The sequence below is a fragment of the Mustela nivalis genome (genome assembly GCF_964662115.1).
Source record: "Mustela nivalis genome assembly, contig: HAP1_SCAFFOLD_521, whole genome shotgun sequence".
Classification (NCBI taxonomy): domain Eukaryota; kingdom Metazoa; phylum Chordata; class Mammalia; order Carnivora; family Mustelidae; genus Mustela; species Mustela nivalis.
The window spans coordinates 490,690-516,102 of NW_028136137.1; the positions used below are offsets into that span (position 1 = coordinate 490,690).

The following is a 25,413-nucleotide window of genomic DNA, read 5'->3' on the forward strand; positions in this document are numbered from 1 at the left end:
CGGGAGCGCGCGGAGGAGGGCGCCGGCGCTGCTCGAGGCGGCCCTCGCGCGCCACGAGAGCCTGCACATCTGGGACGAAGTGTTTGGCGAGTCTGGCCGGACAGCGGCGGGAGCGCCTTCTACAGCACGTCCGCCGCCTCGCGCTCCTCCTCCGCCGCCTCCTCGGACGCCGAACACGAGCGCCCCGGCCCCCCGCTGCCTCCCGCCGCCCCCGAAGGGCAGGAGTCCCACGAGGACGAGGTCAGCGCGGGTTGGAGTGCCACGCTGCGGGACCGCCTGCCCCCGCGCTTCGTGGACACTGGCGGTAAGGCGCGGCCCGCGGGTGCGGGGGCTGCCTGGGGAGGCGTGAGCGCGGGGCTGGGAGAACTCCAGACGCTCCGCCGGCCGGCTGCTTGAGGGCGGCTTTTCGGTCAGCACACAGATGGGGCCCTGGCAGCGGGGATTTGAAGTGCGAGAATCAATCTGGTTGCGTGGTGGTGGTTGGTGGGGGCCGCTCCGACTTCCCCGCGGATGGAGAGGATGAGGCGGAGGACCAGGTGGCACCCTGCCGCTGGCAAGGACCCAAGGGGGGGGGCCTTCCCTCCCTTGCTGGGAGTGTCCAACCCAGTCACATCTGTGGGGTTGTTGTTAGGGGTGCATTTGAGTTAGGTTCCTAAAGCCCGATGCAGCTTGTGTGTGTGTGTGTGTGTGTGTGTGTCTGTGTCTGTGTGTGTTTGTTGCGGGTGGGGGGTACGTAAATCGTTTTGTGTGGATGGCCCCAGAGCAGGGTTACCCAGGTGCCAGGGGTGGGGCAGCCAGCCTTTGGAGGGAGGCCTAGTGCGAGCCGGGACGTCTTCACTGGCTCGTGTTTTCTCCAGTGAATCTGACCAACTTTGTCCATCCCTTTCAGGATCACTTGCTGAGAGCAGAGAAGAGTGAGAGGACCAGTTATCAGCGTTAAGCTGTCTTCTCTCGCTCCAGAAGGCACTTGTGTGTTCTGCTTACCCACACGGTCATGGTCAAGCCCCTGATATCTGGAGGTCGCAGGCCTGCTGGTGGTTGTGGCTGCTTGAAATCCTCCTTTACTGCCTACTTTTTGGGAAGGTAATTCTGACACGTCTCTGCTTAGCCTGCAGAAGCTCTGCGGCCTCTGCCCTCTGGGAGAGGTGGAGACCAGCCAGCAGTCCCACCTGTCCCCTGATGCTTTCTGTTCCTTGCTCGACAGCCTACTGTGGCAGGCCCTTGTTTCTGCACACCATTTTCTTGTGTTGAAGAGTGTGCAACCAGTGTTGTGGAGGACCAGGGAGTGGCCATACTGGACCCAATGCCGCTCTCCCTGTGGCTCTCCTTGATTGTTGTTCAACCATAAGAGGGCAGGCCAAAGGGAACCCTGGCTGGTGCCTGGGCTAGGATCTGGACCTTGTGCCACAGCCTGCTGGTAGGCTGATTGGGTTGGCTGGACTCTCTCAGCAGGGAGTGGTCTGCAGACCTCCCACAGACAGGCTGCAGTGTGGACACCCTGAGCTACAGCTGGGCTCTAGGGTCCGAGTCAACTGTGCTGTGTTTTGGAATGGGTGAATTTAACATATTCTCATTTAGGCTTCAGTTCAGAGTTTGGGAATTTTGAAAGTCACATCACCCTGCATAATCCTTTTAAAGCCCATACATTTCCCAGAATGTCATAAGGGTTTCCAGCCCCAGATGGCTGTTTTCCATTCAATTAGCTCTTTAAGAATTGTACATACCCAGAGCTCTGGTTTGGCAGACTTGATGCTGTGAGTGCTGTGATCCAGTTTTTGATCTTGGAACATGAGAGACATGTCCTCTTGTTTCCCTCCCTCTCTGGGGAAAATAGGGGAATCGTGTTAGCTTAAGCCTGGTTATGACTAAGAGCCCATGAGTGTTGGTCTGAGAAGGATGAGCGCACCTAAATACATTTTCAAGCAATATTATGTTTCTCAGTAACCTATACTTGGGAGAAATTCTGCATCAGAGCAATTTAGTCTAGCCACTGTGGCACTTAAATGGTCATGAAGTTCAGGATCATTTGTCATTTAGCATCAGGTTCAAATTCTGCTTCCTTTGGATGTGCACTGAGCTCACATCTGGACCTGAGAATCACAGGCAGGCAGGTGCTTTAACCAAAGACATTTAGTGGTTATTGGATGGTATTTATACCCAATTTTGTTTTCTGGATTTTTGTGGAAGCTTGCTTTTAAAATCCAGCCCTAATGAAGAATTTCCTTTTCTTCTTGAAACAGTCTTTCCCTGTGGGAAATTCGGGGTGGTGGCGGAAGGGTGAGGTGGATGGTTTATTAAGCATGAGTTCAGATGGCCTGGAACAATGGGATATGATTTATGGGGCCTGGAAATAGATGCCGGGCAGAGAAAACCCTTGTGCCCCGCGGTGGGGGGAGGAGAGATGGATGGGTTTGGTAAGAGTGAGAGCTGCACCCTGGCCAGTCTGAGAGCAGAGAGGCTCAGGCTCTGAGGTTTATTAAAGTGTCAAATATAACCCCACTTTAGGAAGGCAGCTTGGGCCTGTCTTCCATCTTTGTTCCCTGGTTCACTGACAGACGTCAGCGGGCCGGTGGGGTAGGAAAGGGTGGCAAACAGGATGGTGGCATTTGGATCTGTGATCAACCCTCGAATAGGAAAATCTGTAGCAGAAATGGCTGTTGCTGCTAGAAGCAGATGAGGAAAGCAAAGGACTTAGGGAACAGGTTTCATGCCTGCCTTCTGCTGCAAAAGCGTGTGTGTGTGTGTGTGTGTGTGTGTGTGTGTGTGTAGAAAAGTGAATGTGTATGTGTGCATAGGTGTCTTACACATAAATATGTATTGCTTGTGCTGGATTGGGCTGGTTGGGGATTTTGGTTTTGGTTTTAAATTAGAGATCACAGGTGCTGTCTAGGAGTCCCGCTGATGCCCTAGAGTCCCTGCACCGGAGAGAGGCATCGGCACTGGGCACCCCTGAGCTTGGATCTGCATCTGGAGTGCAGTAGGGAGGCACCTGGTGCCCAGCCGAGGGGAGGAGGGCAGGGAGGCAGAGGTGTTTCTGTGGTTCAGGTTGAGACTAGTCCACGAACAGCTCTTCTAGTCTTCCAGTCTTCCCAGATTCTTCCTTCTGTTCTGTCCACACATTTAGCTTCCTGGATCAGGCGCTCCAGAAGTGCAGCCAGCAGATAGGAGTGGAGGTACCCTCTCTCTCTCCCCCTTCCCTCTCCTCCCTGGCTTCTGGTTGTGCCTGGAGATATGGGCCCCCTTGAGGTGATTTAAATACAAAGACCATGCTTGCCCTGCTGCCTCTTAAACCCTGTCTGAAGGGAGGGTCAGCTTGGAAGCTGGAGATGTGTGCTGGGACCCCAGGGTCCAGAACCTTCTCCTGATCAGACTTACAGCTCTCCCTCTAAAATAACCCCTTCAAGCTGTCAGCCTCACCTGCCCACTGTGTAAATAACTGACACAGCAGCACAGCAGGCGGGCTCACTCCTTGGAAGCAGCATGAAATTCAGGACGCGCTGGTTTCTGGGCTTCTGCCCTTCTCATTTCCCATTCTGAGCAGTCTTGTGACTCGTTTCCTCTGAGGAGGCAAAGGAACAGGCAGATTCCCAGATGCTCAGGGGCCCCTCTGTGTTTGGCTTTGTCGTTGGTTCCTTTGCCGTGGCTGGCTGCATTCTGAGCTGTTTGCTTTTTCTCTTAGAGGCTGGACATCCTAAGAGTTTTTTTTTTTTTTCTGTGTACCATGTCAGCAACCCTCGGTAATCATTCAGCAGGGAGGTGTGACCTTGAGAAGCTGAAGACGACCATAGGCCTTAGGAAATTAACACAGTTAAATGTTTTATCTTAGGGTTTGTTGTTGGTTTACTCGGCTAAAAGTCTTTTTTGACTGAGAAGTAAGAGGAGAAACATCTTAGAGCTAGAGTTAAATGTATATGCTTGTAATGGGTTTGTGAGCTGAGGTACCTGGGCCCTCGTCATTGGTGTCCACGGTGAGCCACTGCTCCCAGCTTTAGCTCTGTATGGCATTCGGTGGCTCCGGGAGGAGCTGGGCGTCTGGGCAAGCGACAGGGTATGCCTTATGCAGTGCTCCCTAATAGTCAGCCACGTGCCCCTACCACACAGAATTCAGAGAAGGGAGCTTCCTGGAGGTGGTGTTCAGGCTGTGGGCATGACAGTGACCACAACCAGCGGGCCCCGGTCATAGTGTTCCGTTTCATAATCACGCCAAACCTTTGCGAGTACTCCGAGAGAGCCGCGATCACCTCCACTTCACAGAGAAACATGGTTTCGTCTGAGGCGATGAGATTACCTGGGGAAGTGGTAGCCTTCTCTCGAGGGAGACTTGATTAATCAGGGAAGGTCGTGCCTTTTTAGTTTTTTTTTTTCTTTACAGCATCTGAAAACTTTTGCTGTCAGAAATACTTTCGTATTTTTACAGGGAATTGCTTTACAGGGTCTTTTTCTCAGGGCGTACGCAGTTCAGTGAGATCTAATGCATGTATGGATTTGGATTTGTGTAACCAATCTGCACAGTCGGATAAGAGACAGGAAATCTGCAATGTTATCTCTTTATTTAATCTGTCTCAGCCACTGTGATGAGCGTCGATAGAGCGCTTCTGCAGGCAGCAGGGCTCTGAATCCATGGGGAATCTGGGAGTTGTGTGGGGTCTGGTACTCAGTTTTATTTTATTTATTTAAAGATTTTATTTATTTTATTTGACAGAGATCACAAGTAGGCAGAGAGGCAGGCAGAGAGAAGGACGAGGAAGCAGACTCCCTGCTGAGCAGAGAGCCCGATGCGGGGCTCGATCCCAGGACCCTGAGATCATGACCTGAGCCAAAGGCAGAGGCTTTAACCCACTGAACCACCCAGGCGCCCCTGGTACTCAGTTTTAGAGTTGAAAACTCACCTTTATTTTTAAGAAGTGTGATTGTGTATTTTTTCTTATTAATAAGTAATATATGTACATTTTAGGGAAAAATGATAAAATTTTAAGAAATCCCATAACCCCTCATGACCTTAGCTAATCATAGTTAATCATATTGAGTATATTCTTCATATATCTTAGGTGTCAGCTTGTTGGGTGACCTGCTCTTTAATTGTAATTAATATCTTGTAGTCGTTTTCCATTTACATTTTTAAATGTCGATTTTAATGAGTCCGCGGTATCACACAGTTTCCTCTGGGTCCGTGTTGTTGCTGCCTCCCTCTTGTATTTGTTCTGCTGTGATAAATATTCTTGAAACCTAAGTCTGTGTGCACATCTGTAGCACAATCCTTAGCAGAAAATGACTGAAGTAGAATTGAATCAAGGACCCACTGTAAGGTTTTTGGTGTCTGTGGTGAAATAGGTCTCCATAAACATATCTACAATGCTCCTGCCGGCTGTGCACCGAAATCCTTAGAAAGTCATGCTCGGAGGACCTGCTCCAGTGTGTGATTCCTGCCCGCCGGGGCTCTTAGAGGACCGTTGCCTTTGGTAAAGCTTGCTGAGGTGTAATACACACACACAGCACATGAGTCCTAGCATGCGGCACGCTGTGTGTAACTACTACCCAGATGAGGATCAGGAACATTCTGAGCACACCAGAGGTTCCCTCCTGCTCCTTCCCAGTCAGTCACTCCCTGCCCCCTGCTTCTCTTCCATCACCAGCGATCAAGTTTGCCTGTTACCTTGCTCTGGTGGTTCGGTTCCTCAGGACATCTGTGGATTCCTTCTTGTTGTCGCGTATATGGCATCTTAAATTTCGTTATCGTCTGTTGTCTTCCATCACGTAGGTACTGTAGTCGGTTATCCGTTCTCCTGTTAATGGTCTTTTACATGGCATCCAGTTTGGGGCTTCCGAGGATAAGCTGCTTTAGACATTCTTGTGGTTTTGATGGACAGATACATTTCCCTTGATCATGTAAACCTAGGAAAAGGTTTTCCAGGTCCTAGATTAGATGCGGGTCTCCCCTGTCGACCTCGTGGACTGGGTGATGTTTTGCTGAGGCCTGTCTTGTGCATGGCCAGATGTTGGCCACCTCCATTTGGCCTCTCCCCACCAAATGCCCAGTGGCGCCCTTTCCTCCAATTACATCAACCAAATGTTTCTCCAGGCATTGCCATATGTCCCCTGGGGAGCCAAATCACCTGCAGCTGAGAACAACTGCTTAATTTTTTAAAAATTTATTTTAAATTTATTTTTTGAAAAGATTTTATGTATTTATTTGAGAGGGAGGGGATAAGCAGAGGGAGAGGGAGAAGCCAACTCCCTGTTGAGTAGGGATCCCGGTGCAGGCCTGGATCCCAGGACCTTAGGATCATGACCTGAGCCGAAGGCAGATGCTTCACCAACTGAATCCCCTGGTGCTCTGAGAACCCCTGCTTCAGTACATGCTGCCACACTGTGTTCCAGTTCATCCAGCTGCCAGCGATGTGCAGGACATGCCATGTGTTAATTCAGCAACATACTGAACCCTGCTGGGATAAAATGATGAGTGAGACCTGTCTCCTGGGGTCCAGCAGGAGAGACAAAGTAAAGACAAGGAGAAAGAGCCTCTGGGAAGCAGTGGGATCAACGTTAACAGGGATTTATATGGAATTCTGGGGAGGGTCACCTGGTCCAGCGGGGTTGGGGAGGAGGTGGCCCCTCAGATGGAGGTGGCCCCCTGAGCTGCTTCTGGAAGCAGAGATAATTATTACTCAGGTGAAGAGGAAGGAACAGGGCATCTCCAACTCGGGCAAAGGCCAGGAGGAGAGAGAAGGTATGCCACTCTGCCCAGGGGCGAACCCACCCTTTTCCTACCCTGAGCATCCCGACCCGAGGCCTTATATACGAAAATGTCCTGAAACGCGATATGATGTCCTTGTTACCACAGCACAAGTAACTGTAGCTGGGATCCAAGGTCCCATGTTCAGGTGCAGATACAGATGTTTCCGGCGTTTTCTGGCGCCCACAGGGAGGGGAATGTGGTCGGCTCGGTGAGATCTATGAACTTAGGATGGAATCTCTGGAGAAGCCCTGAGCTCTGCCCTCGAAAGAAGGAAGAGGGAAAGGGAAAAACTCAACTTCTGTTGGCGGAAAGAGGCACGGTGTTGTCTCGGGGTGGGAGGGATGTCGTACTAAAAGGATAACAGGCTCTGAAAACTCCCTGTAATGTGACGATGATGTTCCGCCCCGACTGGCATGTGGTGCAGAGAGCCCCTCTCCCCTTTTTGAGTTTCAGAAAAAACTTATTACAAAAGTAGGAACCCCGGGCAATAGTTAGCTGTGTGTTTAATAAGCCACTTTACTAAAAAGTTTAGAACTGCAAATCTTGACACTCTGACTGCGACAGACTCACTCCTTGGCCAGGATATTGGAAACTTCATCTGCTTCCATTTCCAGCTTCTAGGCTCGTGGACACCCCCACCCCATCCCCATTTCTTCTGTGGAAGAGGAGCGATCTTTTACAAATATAGGCTAATCTGATGATTCCCCGCTTAAACCTTCATGTAGCTTCTGGCTGAAACCAAAGGGAATTCCAGAGTCCTTCGCAAGGCCTCCAATGCCGACAGCTGCTCCGCAGCCTTCCTTTCCAGTGTCCCCTTAGTCCCCTGTCCTGCTGTCTGCACATAATCTATTCATTTCCGCCTTCATGCCTATGGGGCCCATACCTGGAATGTTCTTCATGGCAGGCTCTGCTTGTTAGTTTGGTCTTGATTCAGATGTCACTGCCTTACCCCATCCCTCTTTGCTGCCACATTTGCTAATATGTTTCCTTTGTGGGATGAGATGCTGGATGTCTTGGTCACAGTTAGGACACGGTGAGTCCTCTATGTTTGTTGAATAAAGGAACTAACAGAAGACCAGATGAACACACAGCTAGATTGTTAAAAATGAGGATGGAACCAGCACCAATGGAGAAATGTCTAAACGTTTTCTACATCCCAAATAGTGGAAGAGAGGTTGGACCACTCTTGAGGGAACGGATTCCCTACTAGGAAGGCAGCGAAGCAAGTCTGGGATGTGTTTTACAGGTTTTCTGTCCTGCATAGAAAACTGAACTTGGCCTCGGAGGAACTCTACAATCTTGGGCTTCTGCAGCCTCCCCACTTCCTAAGAGCTAGAGACCCCCAGACTGGAGTCTATTAGAAATCTGAAGGGAAGCCAGCCTCTTGTACCCTTTTATCTGTTTAACAAGTGCTTGTGTGTCCTGTAATATGTGCATATGGTGTTCTAAGAACTTCGTTTTTTTAAAAGATTTTATTTATATATTTGAGAGAGAGAGAGAGGGCAGGAAGTGAAGAGGGAGGGAGAGGGACATGCAGACTCCTCGCTGAGCAAGGAGCCTGACACGGCCCTCTCCCAGGACTATGAGATCATGACCTAAGCTGAAGTCAGATGCTTACCCACTGAGCCACCCAGGTGCCTCTAAACACTTTGTAACGTGTGTGCTCCTCAAAACAATCTTGTGATGTATTGTTATCCTCATTTTTAGTATAAGAAAACTGAGTCACCGATTGGTCAAGTGATCTCGGGTGAAAGAGTTCCTTTGATTAGGGCTCGAGGAAACCCCATCCTTACGGCGTGAATATGGAACACAGTATATCTGTTCAGATCTGCTACTTAATGGTATTTCCCTTGTGAGGGGCCCTTGAAGGCCAGTGTCATTCTCCAGATCTGTCTGACCTGCTGCCTCTCTTCCTGGTGGCGGCACCTCATTACTCAGCACCCTTTGTAGTGAGACAGGGCCGCTGCCTGGATTCAGCGCGGTGGAAAATGAGCCCAAGGGTGGGCTCCACTCTCAGGCCTGGCCGTGGGGAGGCCCCTGGGAGCCACACGTCAGGGATGTTGGGGGCCGGCAGGCAAAACGACCTCGTATCGAAATCACCATTTGGAGAAAAGCTGCTCCTGCATCAGCCACAGCTCTCAGGGATTAAAGGCTTGTCTGCCAGAAATGAACTTCCCCCGTTGGTTCTTGGTACGTTTGGTGGGGGATGTTAGAGGAGCCGGGTTTGCAGACACAGACGCTGAAGAAAAGCGGATTCCTCCGGGGAAGTGGATTCAGAGCAGTAGGGCCCACGCGGCATTGCTGCGTGGGGACTCCTGAGGGGCTACGAGGGAAGACAACCCAGAGGATAAAAATCGATTCCCTGTCTCCTTGCTGCGACATTCCCATGGTGATTTTCGGAGTGGCCAGGGAAGGGTGCGGGGAAGCCACGTGCATCCTGTGCTCTGGAGATGGGTGCTGAACCGCACGTCAGTGGTTTGAGGCTGTAGATGGTTTGGAAGGGGCTAGGGGGTCAGTTTATGGCTGGAGAGGACCTGGGGCAGGAGGCCTGGGCTGTGCGTGGGCTCCCCCTGTGACTTTGCACCAAGGGGCTCCTTCCCAGGGTTCTGAAGGTCAGGAAAGATGTACGGGGAAGCCCAGAGCTGCTGGCTCATTCTGGGGAGCTTTATCTTTCTTCCTTTAAACTCCCTCTGTCCCGTGTGGCCAAAATGCACATGATGGCTTTTGTGCTACTTAGGAGATTTTCAGACCTTTGCAGCAACCAGGAACCTTAAAGAGGGCAAACCCAGGGTACCTATATGAGGCAGGGGAAAGCAGTCGCTGTCTTTGAAGTTGGGAGTGGGAGGGCCCCAGAGCCCCCCACCCCACCCCAGGGTGCTTCCACACCCCATCCTGCTCAGTTCCTCATACTCTAATGTGAAGGACCTTTGGCTGGGACCTGGGTCAGGAGGGGAGAGAGGCCTCTGAGAGGCACCCAGTCCTTTTCTGAGATGGTGAAGAGGACACTGATAAGTCAATGAGATTCTGGTGTTTCAAAGCCACCCAAAAGTGTCTATGGCAAAGTGATTAAAAATTGAATTATTTTGGGGCTTCCTGGGTGCCTCAGTTGGTTAAGCATCTGCCTTCGGTTCAGGTCATGGTCTCAGGGTCCTGGGATCGAGCCCCAAATCGGGCTTCCTGCTCAGTGGGAGAGTCTGCTTGTCCCTCTGCATATGTGCTCTGTCTCAACAAATCACAATTTTTTTTTTAATTTTAAAGATTTTTATTTTATTATTTTGGATGGAACTGGAATGGGAGGACACCTGTTTCCTTCTTTAGGAAACTGTTACAAAAAGAAGATCATGGATTGGGAGAGAGGATGATTTTCTAGGAAGAAAAAAGGTAAATAAGTGTAATTGCCTAAAAGTGGTGACAGTCTTGCTTGTAGATGTTCCTCCTGCATTTTGGGAAGTTGGAGAATCCGTAATACTTTCAATTAAAGTTTTCCTGAGAATCCCCAGGTGACTTTGGGGGTGGGGGGCATTGTCCTTTGTGAAGATTTTGAGCTTCTGTGAGTGAGCAGACCTCCACTCCAGAGTGACATAAAAAGCAATCTGCACCTCCTTCCTGATTTGTCTGTAATGAAACTTGCTTTCCTCAGGTCCCAGCATTCGAGGCAGATAAATATGTTCCCTTTCATTGGCTCTTACTCATACTTTAGCAAGATTTCCCATGTGCTTTCCTTGGCTGGCTGGGAAACTGGACCACAATTTATGGGATCTTAGGGGACAGGCGCATAGAATTCCAGTGGGATCCCAGAACAGAAACTAATTGGAGATTAGAGACCATTGTGGTGCAAAGCTTTTCTTTGAGATCAAAAGAGGTGCATGTTATGCAAATATTAGCAAGTGTAAGTTCACACTGTCTATTGAAAATTTATAGACTCATTATGGTCACGAAGGCAGATTTTGGGAAAGATGCAGGTAAATTCAGGGAGGTGGCAAATTACCCCAGGGAAAGTAGAATGGCTAAAGAGTATGGCCCACACTTTTTTTTTTTAAGATTTTATTTATTTGCCAGAGATAGAGAGAGTACACACAAGCAGGCAGAGAGGCAGGCAGAGGCAGCGAGAGAAGCAGGCTTTCCACCGAGCAAGGAGCCCGATGTGGAACTCGATCCCAGGACCTTGGAATCATGACCCAAGCCGAAGGCAGCGGCTTAACCAACTGAGCCACCCAGGCATCCCTGGCCCCAACTTTTTTTTTTTTTTAAGATTTTATTTATTTATTTGACAGAGAAAAATCACAAGTAGATGGAGAGGCAGTCAGAGAGAGAGAGAGAGGGAAGCAGGCTCCCTGCCGAGCAGAGAGCCCCATGTGGGACTCGATCCCAGGACCCTGAGATCATGACCTGAGCCGAAGGCAGCGGCTTAACCCACTGAGCCACCCAGGCACCCCCTGGCCCAAACTTTTTAAAAAGATTTTATTCACTTATTTGACACACAGAGAGCCAGAAAGCACAAGTTGGGGGAATGGCAGAGGGAGAAGGGGAAGCAGGCTCAGGGGAGCTGAGCAGGGAGGCAAATGTGTGGGACTCCATCCCAGGAGCCTGGGATCATGACCTGAGCTGAAGAAAGACACTTAACCAACTGAGCCACCCAGGCGCCCCCTGGCTCCAACTTCCAAAGATGGTGTATGAGATACCTTTGGTAGGAAGGAATGAAGATCAGCAACTGTCCTTGATTCTGCTTCTCAGGAAGGCATTGTGATGTGGTGCCCAGAACTTTGGAGACAGACACACGCTTGGTGCCCTCCGGCTCTGCCACTAAAGCAACACCTTCCAGAGGGCAGCTGCAGGCACCGGGTGGCGTCACACAGGGTCAGACCCGGGAGGCACTCAGCCATGTACCCCTTCCACCATCCTGCTGGGGTTAAAAAAATTACCTATATATATAAAAAAAAAGAACCAGAATAGTGGGAATGAATGAAAGATAAAAGTTTCCTATGTAGTAGTGGTAGTTCTCTTGTAGTACTTTTTCTCTCTCTCTCTCTCTCTTTTTTTTTTTTCTTTCTTGGTTTGTTTTCTGGGGAAGGGGCCTGCCATGTGGGTTTTCAGTCAATGATGTTCCCTGACTTAAGTCCTACCGCCCCCCTCAAGGGGGTGGGCTCTGAGGAAACTTTTTTTTTTTTTCAGGCTTTTGTTCTCTGGCGGTTTTTTGTTTGTTCACTTTTTTTTCTCACTTTGACCGCTTTTGATGTTTTTTTTTTTTTAATATTTTATTTATATGACAGAGAGATCACAAGGAGGCAGAGAGGCAGGCAGAGAGAGAGAGAGGAGGAAGCAGGCTCCTGGCTGAGCAGAGAGCCCGATGTGAGGCTCGATCCCAGGACCCTGAGACCATGACCTGGCAGAGGCTTTAACCCACTGAGCCACCCAGGTGCCCCTGTTTTTTGTAGTTTTAGAGGAAAACAAACCGCACCCTGATCTCCCTCTCAGAGAGAAGCCTCAGTCTGGCTGCAGAGCCCAAATAAGTTCCCCCTTGGCCACTGGCAGAGCAGGTTCCAAGTCGCTGTCCCTGGGGATGGAGGATCTTTTGCTTGTACCCAAAAGCACGGCAGCAGCAGCTTTGGGCACCTCTAGACCGCTAGAGAGGTTCCAAGCAGCTGAGATTTTCCCGCTGGCCCGGGCTGGGAGTGCCCGGTCTTTCTGGGTCTAAGAGCGCCCACCTTACATGCACCAATTTCAGGGAAGGCAGAGGTTCGCGCGTGGGTCTCAGGCTCTGAGAATGGGGCACAGGTCCGAGAGCACCAGGCTGGGCCTTCGCGCACCTCTCTGGGGCGAGAGTTTGGTGCAGGCTCTGAAACAAGGGCGTGTATCAAAGGGCACCGGCTGGGCCTTTATACCTCTCTCAGGGGAGTATCTCAGGCTCTATAGCAGGACTCTTGCATTCTGCCGCCTGGTGTGGCTCCCATCCCCTCACAGGAAACGGACCCCATGCATTCTCCTTGCGCTGGCAGCTTAGGGACCAAGAGCTGGTTTCTCTGCCGCACTCTCTCTGCCTCAGTGCCAAGGGAGGCTGTCCTGGGACCAGGGACTTAAGCCCCTGTCCCTAGCCACCCCGATTCCCACAATTTCCCCAGAGATGCTTTGCTCTTTTGGAGTGCTTTCAACCAGTCTCCGAGTTAATGCTGGTCCCCAGACGCAGGGCACTCTCGCTTGTATTGGGGTATTACTTTCCAACTGGTTGCCTCTGGCAGCTCCCTCCCCCTTTTGTTTATCTTCTGATATCAGTTCACAGTTCCCACTCCGCTTTACCTGCCCACTGGCTTCTTCTCCCCCTGTAGAGATCCAGACGTGTATAATTCTGATCTCAGGCTGATTTCATGGGTGATTGGAGTTCATGGATGATTGGTAGGTAATCAGCTCATTTTGGGGTACAAGTTGAAAAGACGCCTCCTACTTCCGCGCCATTTTGTCCCCCCTCTTAACTTTTTTTTTTTTTTTAATTTTATTTGACAGCACAAGTAGAGGGAGAGGATGAAAGAGAAGCAGGATCTGCACTGAGCATGGAGCCAGATGCAGGGCTGGATCCCAGGACCCTGGACAGATGCTGCACTGAGGGAGCCACCCAGACACCCTTTTAGACCTAGGATACAGGTAGGAGAAGCAAGCCAGGGGTTCCTTGGCCCAACACTAATGACCATGGCTCAGACAAATCCATCTTCCACTTCAGGCTTCCAGATACTCTGCGAAGGAGACATTCCCCTTCCTGTCCCTGAATGCTCTGCCAGTTCAAGGCAGATCCATGTTTCTGAGGGTTCCTCTTTGGTCATTCTGTCAGGGACAGCCAAGAGGGCTCCAAGCCTGTGTGGACCCCAGGCCTGGGGATCCCAGCCCTGAACTCTTTCCTCTGCCCTTGATGACCCCGGAATAGATCAATTCAGCAACTGTCAATCCATGCCAGGCCAGGGAACAAACACAGCAGTACACAAGATCAACTCGCCTTGGTCCCAGGAGCCTGGATTCCCCAAGGAGGGCTTCACCTGGTCTCTGAAGGGGATTCCAGGGGTTCCAAGATGGCCATGGGTGGAGCCCACCAGGTAGAGAGGCCCCTGGAGAGTGTCCACTGGCACTGAGCAGACGGAAGATCCCCTCAGGCCTTCCCTCACGGCTCCACTGTGCCCTGGGGAGAGAAAAGGGCCAGCCACACCGCACCGGGGCCGCAGCTCGGCCGCCCAGGAGCAGCAGCGGGCCTAGCCTGGAGCTCAAGCAGCGGCAGGGAGGCCGGGACTGGGCGGGGGACTGGGGTCCTGGAGTCAGCAGAAGAGCAGCGGGAACCAGCAGGGGGCGCAGCCAGCCCCCTCACCGGACAGGACAGAACAGGAGGCTGGGTGAGGGCGCAGGGTTTGCAGAGAGGCCTGCACCGCTGTTTGCAGCCCCCCACCCGCCGCAGCCAGCGCCTGCCCCGCCCACCGCCTTCTGTGGGCCCAGCAAACTCACTGCGCAAGTAGCGCCTCCCGGGAAGGCAGGGGTTCTGGGCTGGCGAGGCAAGGCGCAGGGGAGTGCATTGGTGCCCCGCTGACTCAGGTACTGAGGGGCTGGGGAGGGGTAGGGGCGCTAGGCAGAGAGGGAGACTGGGGCCCTGCTGCCCGCTGCCACCTGCTTCTTCGTCCAAGGGAGCGGGAGGGGGGCCTGGCGGACAGGTTCCTGGCGGCCTGGTGCTCCTACGCCCCATATCCCTTGCCCCACAGCCCTCGCTCCACTTCTCGGTATCCAGGGAACCCGTGGGGCCCTACTGACATCAAGGGGCCCAGCACCACTGGGCTCGTCTGGACCCCGGAGAGACGCCTGTGCTGACAGGCTTCTTTTCCAGAACTTGATGGAAAATTTTGTCCCTCAGAATCGCCGGGCTCCCCAGCCTGAGAGGCGCTGGCTCTGCCCGCGCAGCCTGGGCCCCACTGGGCCCCCTCCACCTCAAGTGCCTTTTACCCAGGAGCCCCAGGATACCATTTTTTTCTGGCCCATGGACCCCTTTTCCCCACTCCCACCCCCACACCTCTACTTTGGGCCTGCAACCACCCTGGGATCACTTCCATCTCCGGCCCCCTACCCCACAGGTCCTTGTCCACCTCCAGGCCTGACCCCTGGCCCCTCTCACCTCTGGAGTTACTGAAACCCTTCCACTTGGGGGCCACTGGCATCTGTGATCCCAGACTCCCGGGACTCCCCTCCACCTTGGAGCTCCCTACCCTGTTTCCTCTAGGAACTGCTGTGCCTAGAGCACCGAAACCCCACATTCTCAAGCCAGCTGTCTTTGGGCCAAGGACTCAGGTATCCTCAGGGACCCTCCTTTCCGGGGCACATACTCCTCTCTGTGCAGGAGAGACCAGAGAAAGCAGGTTTGGGGATCCTTCACTCCAGCTGGATGGAGGGGCAGAAGCTGTGGTGTGTGTGAGGGGGTGCTCACAGGTTGCCTCCCTGGGTAAGGAGCTTCCAGGAGGAAACTTCAGAGTGAGGCTATGATGTGGAAGCCTCAGGAAGCACTGTCTGCACAGACTCCAGGCTCCTGGCTTGGGCAGTGGGCATTTAGTGGCCAGAGCCCTACAGGACCAACCCCGTCCAAACCCACCCCACCATGGCTGGCTTTTTTGTCTTGAATTTGCACAGCAACCTTTTCTCCAGTATGAAATTGAAAGCTTTGCTTTGGAAAGTTTTGTGTCCAGGAGGCTCCTGGGCATTCACTTACTTTATTTCCAGAGGCTAGTTGAGGAGGGTGGAGTCTTTGGGACCTTAACAGCAGGTCTCCTGATCCTTCCTGACTTCTTTTTTTTTTTTGATTTATTTATTTGAGAGAGGGAGAGAGAGATAAAGAGCACACCACAGAATACATGCAGGCACAGGTGAATGGGCCAGGTGAATGGATCTGTGCCAAAACAAAGAGTCAGATGCTCAACCAGCTGCAACCACCACCCCCCGTCCACCTTTTACAGGTGGGTTACATCTACACACTGTTAGGCGCTTTGCCTGGACCCGGCTAGTCTTACAGCAGTCCTAGGACACTGTCTCTTGCCCAGTGTCTCTGGTCAGTACCAACCCATGCCTCAAGTGTGGGAATGACTTCTTCCTGACTCCTTTTTTTTTTTTTTAAGATTTTTTATTTTATTTTATTTATTTGACAGAGATAGATCACAAGTAGGCAGAGAGGCAGGCGGAGAGAGAGAGAGGAGGAAGCAGGCTCGCTGCTGAGCAGAGAGCCTGATGCGGGACTCGATCCCAGGACCCTGAGATCATGACCTGAGCCGAAGGCAGCGGCTTAACCCACTGAGCCACCTAGGCGCCCTTCCTGACTCCTTCTTAACTCCCTGTCCAGCCTGGGTTGCCCACCCCCCTCCAGGCTGTCCTAGTTGTATATATTGGATCTCTGTAGATAGTGGGCACCATCAGATCCTCACCTGTCGTGGCTGGCGCAACAAATCAACCAGGAACATGAGGGTAAGAGGATGAAGAAAAGAACTTGAGAAGCAAAGAGATGGGGGGCAGGAGGAGCACTGAGGAGGATGTCCAACAGTGCTAAGTTTATTCAAAGCCTTAAGGCCATATATATAGTGACATTACATCTGTGTTTAGTTAAGCAACTATGGTTCCTCATGACGCCAAATGGCTGATGCCAGTACAAATACAGCAAACCTGCAAGTAAATTATGGGTTGTACTAAGGCAGCAAGGACCAGCAACAAACTTTTTAGCCCAACCGAATTGTTCTCATTTGTTTAGTAAGCGTGTGGGAAGTCACGTAGGCGAGCACACAACACATAGCACAGACTCTTGCCCAGTGCTACTGAACTTTTCCCGTCCTAAACCTTTTGTTAGGTTATTTGGACTTTAAAGGAGGCACAAGTCAGGGTCTGGTTTGGTTCTCGTCTCAAGCCTTATTGCGGGCTCCCACACTCACCGAAATGAGAACATGGCTCAGGGTTATGGAGTGAATATACCCTTTAGGAAACATTAAAGGACATAGCATAACTGGTCCGGGGTCACCCAGCCTGTGAGAGGCATGGGTGAGATTCAGACTGCACTGGGTGCCACAGCCATTTTCAGCTCACCTTAGTGTCCAACCTGGTCCCAGAAGGTTCCTGCTCAGGACTTTGCTTTGTGCTGAGCTGGGCTTGCTTCCTGCCTTTGAAGCCATTTTCACAGTGTATCCCCAGCCCACCCTCTCACATTGAGCATCAGTGCTGCCTTGGCTGGCCTCTGTTGATCGTGCCATTCCTCTCAATCCCTCTGTTACTCCTCCGGCCCACTGTCCTACTGCCCTCTGTCCGGTGGGCCAAGTTCTGAGTTTCTTGCCTGCACTTCCTCTTAACTGTGCTCTGTTGAAATCCTCTCTTAACAGGGAAGACCTGCTTATCAGAGCAGCTTGATTTGGAATCCATCTCCCCTGGAGGTCAGAGCTTCTGACCATCATGTCCCCAGCCTCAGCACTGGGGATGCCTGCCCAGCCTATTCTGGGTGCTCGTGGAGCTCTGGGATCTTGGAGAAGATTTGCCATGAAAATAAGCATTTATACATAACACGGAAGAGAAGATTTGAGGAAATTGAGTGGGTGTCATCTGGTAATGTTTGTGTTAGGATGGTTCTGAAATTTCTGGGCCCTGAGTTACCAAGAACCCTAGGTTGCCCAGCTGGAAGGACCTCAGATAGATCAGCTGGGCTCCTCACCTCATTTGACAGATGGGAAGTTGAGGCCCAGAGCTTAGTGCCACAGAGCAGGAGTGAGGAGAGATGTTAGTGACAGGAAGAAACCATAGGGTAAGCACAAAGTGGCTGAGCCTGGGCTTTGTTTATGCAAATGAGTTGCTAAAACTGTGGGCCTGAGGCTGCTGACTCTATCTAGTGGCCAGCAAGAAGTAACACCAGCCCACACCTTCTGAGGTTTAACTCATGCCAGGAATGATTCTCAATGTTTTATTCGTGGGCACCTGGGTGGCTCAGTTGTTCAGCTGAGGTTATGCTCCCAGGGTGCAGGGATCTAATCCTCACCAGGCTTCCTGCTCAGTGGGAAGCCTGCTTCTCCCTTTCACACTCCCCCTGTGTGTGTTCCCTCTCATCCTGTCTCTCTCTCTCTGTCAAATAAATAATAAAATCTTAAAACAAGAACAACAACACCAAAATGCTTTATTTGCCTTAGGAGATAGGGTCTGTTATGGCTACCATTTTAATGCATGGAAATATGGGCACAGGGGAGCTAAAGGAGTCCAAGGTCACACAGCTTGCAAGTGGAGAAGCCAAGATTTGAACCCTGGGCAGCCTGCCTGCAGAAACTGTATTATTTTTTCCCCTTGTGTATGTCATTTTTAAAAACCTTTCCCTGAATTCTAACAGAGATGTGTAAACATTCTTAAGCATGTAGCTTATTGATCATCACAAAGCTTAGGTTCTGAAGCATTGCAGCAAGCTGGGGTGGGCTTTGATGTCAGAACTGGTTGGAATCCAGTTTCTGGTGCTGCATGATCTTAGGTGACTTACTCAGCCTCAGTTTCTGCACTGATTTTGGCAGCCTTGTGATGAGTAGAGCGTGTGACAGTGCCTGGCGAGTGTTTAATAAATGGTTTTCTCTTCTTAATAATGAAAATTCTAAGTTGTGTTGGTTTTGTTAAGCAGTCCGAATACCTTCCTCATCGGTCAGTTGCCTGTCAGTCGCCTTGTAGGTACTTGTGATGAGTCACTTTGGTAAGTCACTATATATAGCTGAAACATTTGGGGGTAGTTGGGGGACACCCCCCACCTGCCCCCACTGCCCCTGCATTGAAAGTCTGTAATTTAAAATGTTCCACCTGTGCCTTTTTTTTTTTTTTAAACATAACCACTTTGGGACAGTGAAAGTTATATGTCTTCTCCTTAGGGTTGTGGCGGAGCCTTTGGGGACCTGCAACAGCTTACTTCCAGTTTCTGTCTGGCATACTGATGGGCCAGAACTTATTTTAACAACATTCCATCACATTCCAGGCACCTGGAAGGAGGAATATGTTGAACTTCTCGGAAATTATTTTTTGGAACTGTTTTTATCCTGAGGAATAACCCATTTAAAAATTGAATGACCTTTATGGAGGACTTTTCCACTCTACATAATGCAAACTGAAAAACTCGTTGTTTTCAGCTGCTTCTGCAGCAGTGGGAAGAGCAAGCCTGTGGGAGTCCTCCCCAGGTTGGCCCCAGCACAGAGCTGCATCATTCTACACACCCCTCATGCCTTGTCTCCTTGTCTGTGAGGTGGTAATGATGGTGCAGGGAGCTCCAGGGGTTGTCGTGAAGGTTACAGAGATGGGGGGTGTAAACTTTGAACAGTGTGCCCCACATAAAATGCAGATCTGGTGAGCAGAGGCAGCTGCTCACATTAATTGTTGATGCCAAGGCACTGGAGTTCCACAACAGCCTATGCCTTTCTTTCCTGGGTCCTTTTTGTCTCAGCCACCACCTTAGAGAAAGTGACTCAGCAAGGCTGGTGCTTGTGGAGCCCTCTACAAAGCCAGCTAATTCACACAGGCGATGCCCTGGAGATAAGGGGGTTTTCCTGGGTGGTAGGACCCCATTTCAGAGGCTTAACTAGCCAGTTTCTCCTAACTGGTCCTGTCCTCCAGGGTCAAGATGAAGGCCTGCCAGGAGACTGGTGGTCTCACCAGAGTTTTCCACTGGAAGCATGAAGGACCCCATGGAGCCTTGTGCAGAATGACATGGGTGTTGGGGGGAGAACAGGGGGGACATCGCCTGTACCATCATGGGCAGGTCACTATATCTGGCTCACGCCGGCTTTCTTCCCATCTGGGAAATGGCAGAAGACCATGCTTTTTCACAGGAGGGATGAGGGTTTAGGGAGGTATTTGATGACTGTGTTGGGGCTGCATGAGTAACAGATTTGACGGAGGGGCCTTGGAGTCACAGACTTGGGTTCAGGCCCCTGCTGCTGCCACATAAAAGTAGATCGCTTGGGTAAGCCATGGACCTCAGTGTCTTCCTCTGTGCACTGTGGATAATACCTAGCATGTAGGTCTGTGAGGGGTACAAAATAGAAGGCCATATTAGGAGCTTAGAGCAGAGCCTGGTACTCACTAGATTGTAGTTTTATAAAGATACTCTGGCATCACTGGTGTTGCAGACCTGGTCCTACCCTCTGGAAACTTTGGCTGTGTGACAGATGGCTTATGAGGCCGTGGCTGACAGAAAGAAGTGGTGTCTGTCTTTTCTTAAGATTAAGGGTACAGAGGGGTGCCTGGTGGCTCAGTCGTTGAAGCATCCAACTCTTGGTTTCAGCTAAGGTCATGATCTCAGGGTGGTGGGATTGAGCCCTGAGGTGTGCTCTGCTCTCAGTGTAGAATCTTCTGGAGGTTCTATCTCCCTGTATTTGTGTGTGTGTGCTCTCTCTGTATCTCTCTCTCTGTGTATCTCTCCCTAAAATAAATGAAGCTGTAAAAATAAATAAATACATACATGCATAAGTTAATTAATTATGGGTACAGAAATCAGTGATGGAGCTGGGCTGATGGGACGCTTGGCAGCAAAGACAGGTGCACCCTGCTTGAAGGCTCGGGGGTAGCTGCGGTGTCACCAGTGGTGATGGGTGTGTGAGGAAGTTGCCTCGTGCAGCATCCAGAGAGGAACTAAGATGGGGGGGTTCCAGGGAGTAAATGCCCATGGGTAGGAAGCATCTTCAGATGAATGTCAGAGGGTGTCCTCATGGATGGGGAGGCACCCTTTCTCCCTGAAGCTGCCCACGAGTGGAGGTGTACCTGCTGGGGACATAACTAAATCATTGGGGTTTAGCCTCCTAAGCTGTTAATTTATGAAGATGTGGCCAAGACCTTGTCTCACTGCTTTTTAAAGAGAAGTAAATTAAACTGTTGTTTGGGATGGTGTTGTCTTCCAAAGGCTCATTCAGAGTCAGTGGCAGAGCTGCTGTGGGCTTTCCAACTTGTCTTGAAAGCCTGGTCCAGGCAAGGGTGAGGGATATTCCCATCTCTTGGGGTCTCTTGCCCTCTCTGTTTATGGCAGAACGTGGTTTTGTGACTGGTAAATAAACAGGCATCCTGTGCAGATCCTTCAGCTCTTCGTGTGGCTTCTGTAGAGAAAATTCCCATTCACTGGGCACAGACTGTGGCTGGACGGGTGGTGTGGCGGGGCTCTCACTGAGCATTCTCCTTTCACGTAATCCCCAACAAGATATGAATTTTGTGGTGTTGCCACTTTCCTGCTGGCCAGGAGGGAAGTTGAGGCCCAGGAAAGTTACACTTTCTCGCTGTGGTAAGCGGCAGAGCCATGTCAGCCGGTCCAGGCCCTGGATTTCAGGTCTGTTTGCTGTGAGCATTTCCTCTTGTGTTTCCAGCTTTTGGCCTGTTTGACCTATCAAACTACTGATGGTGTATTGATAATTCTAATACTCTAGACATTGTGAAAGATTAGCTCTTCACTTTGTGCTAGAAATGTTTCTTGCTGTATTTTTCTTTTAATTAAAAAAAAAAAGTCAAAGTCCCACGTTTCTGCCCATTTGAATCTCCCTGAGTCTCCCTGTTGTGAAGTGGTTGGGTTTGGGGATTTCTAGGGCAGAGGCCTAGTTGGTGGCAGCTTTGCCTGGAGGAGCCCATGGCTCAGGACATAGAGTGGGGACTAGAGCAGTGTGAACTGTGGCCTGAAAATGTGTTCATGTGTGCTGAGGTGGTGCCCAGATTCTTTTGGAGGATGAACTGAGGTTTTGATCAGTAGGTTAGAGAAACACTTGATGGAATAACACTGATAATTTTGTTTTTGTATTCAATCCTAATTTTGTGTTTTCGTTTTCGTGTAGTGCAGTGTGCTCTATGTTCTAAGAAAAAATTGGCAATCAATTTATACAGTATCATGATTTAATAATCCTTCCTCACTCACTGGGTCATATTTCAGGTTTTTATATGTAGTTTTTATATCTGTAGTTCTGTTTCTGAATTCTGCATTTTGATTCATTCCTTCATTTTTAAATTTCTTATTTTAAATATTTTATTTATTTGAGAGAGAGAGAGAATGAGCTAGGAGCAGGGGCAGAGGGAGAAGGAAAGGGAGACTCCTCACTGAGCATGGAGCCTGATGTGGGTCTCAGATCCCAGGTCTCTGAGATCAGGACCTGACCCAAAGGCAGATGCTTAACAGACTGAGCTACCCAGGTGCAGCCACATTCCTTCATATTTTTATTTTTACTCCAGTGCTGCACTGTTTGGCTGGTTGCTTCAGTTTCTGGGAGGGAGGGAGATGACCCCCTCCCCTGTTCTTCTAACAAGTTTGCTTTTGCTGCGTTGACTGGAGAAGGGCCAGGCTTCCTGAAGATGAGTAGGATGATTCAGTGACACCCAAAAGGCAGTGGCTATCATTGTTCCCACTGTGCTTCAACAACTTCACCCACTGACTCTTTGATGATGGCAGCCACCAGCAAATCTTCTGCAGAGGACTGCTGCCTTGGAATGCTTTCCTTGAGGTGCTGGACTTCATTCTTCCTGGCAGCCAGTACAGCTAGGATTAGAACCTAGGAAAAGTCCCATTAGAACCCAAGAAAGTGGGGTGCCTGGGTGGCTTAATCGATTGTCTGCCTTTGGCTCAATTCATGGTCTTAGGGTCCTGAGATGAAACCCTGCACTAGTGTCCGTGCTGGCTGTGGAACCTACTTAAAATCAAACAAACAGAAATCAGCCCAAGAAAGTACCATCCTTTGTGTTGTTCTATACTGTGGATCAGATTTTATTTTTCTTTTCTTTTTTTTTTCTTTCTACTTTCTTTTTAAAGATTATTTATTTGTCAGTGAGAGAGCACAAGCAGGGGGAGCAACAGGCAGAGGGAGAGGCAGGCTTCTGGTTGGGTAAGGGGTCTGATGCCGGACTTGATCCCAGGACCTTGTGATCATGACCTGAGTCATGTTAGGCTGCTGCCTAACAGACTGAGCCAACCAGGCATTCCCCAGGATCAGACTTCAATAACCCTACCAGATTTCTTTAGCTTTGACATTTTAAAGGACAATGAAAGCTAGCTAAACCTACACCAGGATTCTGCATCTGCTGGGGCTGTGCTGTCCGGGCCTATGTGCTTCCTGTTCTTCTAACCCCATCAATTCCACCCATGTTTTAGCCAGAGAACTGTAGGCAGGTGTGGGTGTGTCACTGAAAGCTTTGACTCATCATTCATATCTTTATTGTAAGCTTATAATCTTTCTTTTTTTCTTTTTTTTGGGTAAGATTTTATTGATTTGTTTGTTTATGAGAATGAATGGGGAGCAGAGGCAGAGGGAGAAGCAGACTCCCTGCTGAGCAGGAAGTCTGACTTAGGGCAAGATCCCAGGATTATTTATGACCTGAGCCCAATGCAGATGCTTAACCGACTGAGCCACCCAGGCGCCTCTTTATTTTTTTTTTTATTGATCATCTGCCTTTCTGAGGCAGCGTTCTACCTGGGTTTTCATAACTCCACACTACGGTATTCTTCCACTAGTGTGGCCTGTTTTGAGGTAATTCCTATACATTCTGGCTATGCTGCTAAATGATGATATGATCTTGGACTCTTTTTTTTTTTTTAACCTCTCTGAGCCTTGGTTTCCTCTGTGCTAATGTGGATAATATACCCTCTCTTGCAGATGTGTGGAGGGCCATGGCTGACTTGGATGCAGTTGGAGTCATCTCACGGCACATGGAATACACAATTTATCTTGCTTCCTGTCTTGATAATGACATCTTGGTTTTCATGCTGTCTTAGAACAAGTAGAACTTGACTTACATGTAAGTTGTAAATTCACGTACTTTTGACAGAGGTGTTATTTTAGTTTAGTTTAGTTTAGTTTAGTTTAGTTTAGTTTAGTTTAAAGCAGGCTCCACACCCAGTGCAGAGCCCAGTGTGGAACTCAAACTCACCACCGTGAGATCAAGATCCGAGCTGAGATCAAGAGTTGGCCGCTCAACCAGCCTAGTCACCCAGGCATCCCTTCTGTTTATCATTTTTCAAAAAATGTGACACGTAACACTTTCTCTGCTTGGACCTGTCCTCACACCTGCTATGCTGGTCTGGGGGTCAGACGTGTAGCTGGTGTGGTGCTGGTGAAGTTGAGCAAGACAGTTGTTAAGTCTTTTTACCCTAATTGCTGTTGTCCTATTATTTCCTTTTTATCTTAAAGATTTTATTTTATATCGTGGTGATATATGCTAAAACTGTTGCTTCTGGTCCTGCATTAAAACTTGAATATGTAGGGCATTTTTAAGGATTCATCCCTGGAGATACAGTATTTGTTTTTCTCTGTCTGACTTATTTTGCTTAGCACAATACCCTCTAGGTACATCCATACTGTTGTAAATATCAGGATCTCATCCTTTTTGATGGCTGAGTAATATACCATTGTATGTATGTACCAATTTGTCTTCTGTTGCTGGACACTTGGGCTGCTTCCATATCTTGGCTATGGAAAAAAAATGCTGCAGTAGGCTTAGGGGTGCCTCTGTGCTTTCAGAATGTTGAGTCTGATGTGTCAACTGCCACAACAGTCGTGGCAACTGGAAGGGAGCCAGGTGCAGGAGGTAAGAGGAGGAGTGCAGCTTTAGGCAATCTGAGTTGAGGTGTCTGTTGGACGTGCAGGTGTAGGTTCTGGTTGGACAGTCAAAATGTAGGAATGGGTGCTTGGGGGAAGAGAGATGCAATCATGCTGTTGCCAAGGGATATATTCCTTGTAGAGAGAGTGACAGTTAAGGATTTAGGGTAATTCCTTCTTTTCTTGGGCAGATAAAGGGGAAGAATAAAGGAGTAGTGGATGGAAGGGGAGGGACGTGGCTTTGATGCCAGGAAGGCATTTTTGCACAGATGTCTAGAGAAGAGAGATTTCAAGGAATGAAATGTCAGCAATGTTCGATGATGTGAAAAGTTGCAAAGCAGCTTGATTAGGGGGTGGGGGTAGATCGAGGAGGTTGTCACTGAGTACTGAAAGAAAATGGGAGGTGAGTAGTGGAGTCCTAAGCCAGACAGAGAGATAGGGTGACTGGGCGTGAGACCATGGAGGTCACACACAAGAATAGCCTTTTAGAAAGTTTGATGGTAAAGACACAGACGATCATAACTCCAGACATAGCTTGGACAAGGGTGGGTTTTACAGGCTGTGTTTACCTATTTGCAGGTTGACTGAAGGGAGATGACAGATGGTGCATGCTGCTGGATGTTGTGGGTTGAGATGGGATCAGGTATACAGAAAAGCACACAGAGAGGAGTGTATGGCTGCCCTGACTGCTTCTGTAGAACACAAGGCCAACATTAGGCATGGAGGGAATGGAACGTGGCTCAAGGAGATGTGCAGTCTCAGATACAGACCACATGGCTCAGAGTCTTACAGGGCTCTCCTTGCCTCTGCGTGGCCCCTCTCACAGGGTTTAAGTTTTGAAGAGTCCTTTTGTTTCTCTGGGTTTGGGGTGTGACTGGAGAGACATAGCAGAGAGCAAGGGCTGAGGAAAGACCAAGAGGGCAGGAACTCACAGAGGGGAGTCTACTACCCTCTCTGCCTTTTCTGGTATGGGCTCTCTCCTGATCTGGATGGACGGATGACCTGCCATTACTTCTTTTAAAAATGCATTTGGCTTTACCCTGCCAGAAAGCAACACATGTTTATTGAAGAATAGTGGGAAACCCCAGAGAAACTGAAGGAAGAAAATAAGCACTC

At 49.8% G+C, this 25,413-nt stretch overlaps 1 long non-coding RNA gene across 3 annotated transcripts in view; it reads left to right on the plus strand.

The window, feature by feature from the left end:
* The first annotated feature begins 257 nt into the window (after window positions 1-257).
* Window positions 258-25,413, plus strand: part of LOC309857237 — a 30,929-nt gene continuing 5,773 nt past the window's right edge. For 2 of the 3 annotated variants that reach the window (XR_014307569.1, XR_014307570.1), the window contains exons 1-2: window positions 13,263-13,372; window positions 23,356-23,497. This is a non-coding gene — a long non-coding RNA (uncharacterized lncRNA). Of the gene's footprint in view, window positions 305-889; window positions 1,084-13,262; window positions 13,373-23,355; window positions 23,498-25,413 lie in introns of those variants that run through there. The other variant, XR_014307568.1, reaches the window with a different exon arrangement.